Raw genomic sequence first — 924 nt, 5'->3', positions numbered from 1 at the left:
GGCAGCCCCTGGGCACAGCCAGGCCAGGGCTGCCCCTCTGCATCCACCGGCCTGCTCCCACCGGGAATGTTTGCCCGGTGGCACAGGGACAGCATGGGGAGGGCTCCGACAGGGCCGCCCTGGGGCACGGGTGGGTTTTTCCTTACCCTGACTCAGGACCCCAAAGCGTGCCCGCAGCCCCGGCGGGGGGGACGTGGAGCTGTGCCAGCGCTCCTGCCCCACGCTGCTGCGTGTAGGAGAGGCTGAGCTCAGGCAGGAATTCTGACTTGGATGGGATTCCTGGGGCAGGAGCTGCCCGGCTCTATAATCTGCGCTGAATGCACTTGCTCCCACATGCCCCTGCCGCAGCAGAGCCGCACATACCTGCGCCCACACGTGTCCCTCACCCACCGCCGGGCACGTGTGGCCCCTGGGCTGGTGCCCACCGGGGCTCCCTCCACCTGGCCGCCCAGAAATGCGGTGCAGCAGGGTGCAGAAGTGCCCAGAATCCCCGCGTGTGCAGCCACAGCGCCGGGCAGCAGATCCTGCAGGTGCAGCCTGGCCGTGCCAGCCCTTCCTGCATCCCTCGGGGGCATCCCCACGGGTGGTTTGGAGAGGTCTCCTTGGAGCTGCCCCAGTGCCAGAGCTGTCCCCAGGCAGGGGATGCTGAGCACTGCTCCAGCCTCTTGGAAACGGGGTCTGGAGGAGGCTCTGCAGGGAGCCAGCACTGGTTGGTGCCCCCGGAGCACGTCCCAGTGGCTCGATAAGAAATATGTGGATTTTTCGGAGCTCTGATCCCTTTGCAGCTCTGGTCCTTTTTTGCCAGGTGTTTTTCCAGACTTCCTCAGAAGCACCTGAAGAGCAGAACTTGCTTGGAGATCCTCTTCTCCCCAGTCCCAGCACATCCTCTGCTGGGCAGCCCCGCTTTCCCAGGATTCTGCTTCC

The 924-nt window shown here is 65.2% G+C and overlaps 1 protein-coding gene across 2 annotated transcripts in view; it reads left to right on the top strand.

Annotated features, from left to right (window-relative positions):
• ITPR3 (inositol 1,4,5-trisphosphate receptor type 3) overlaps positions 1-924 on the top strand; it is a 38,730-nt gene that overhangs the window by 767 nt on the left and 37,039 nt on the right. The gene's annotated exons all lie outside the window — the stretch shown is intronic.

Source organism: Corvus brachyrhynchos, unplaced genomic scaffold (genome assembly GCF_000691975.1).
Source record: "Corvus brachyrhynchos isolate BGI_N302 unplaced genomic scaffold, ASM69197v1 scaffold72, whole genome shotgun sequence".
NCBI lineage: Eukaryota > Metazoa > Chordata > Aves > Passeriformes > Corvidae > Corvus > Corvus brachyrhynchos.
Note: the sequence above shows the minus strand (reverse complement) of the source record. Positions and strands in the feature narration are given on the sequence as shown.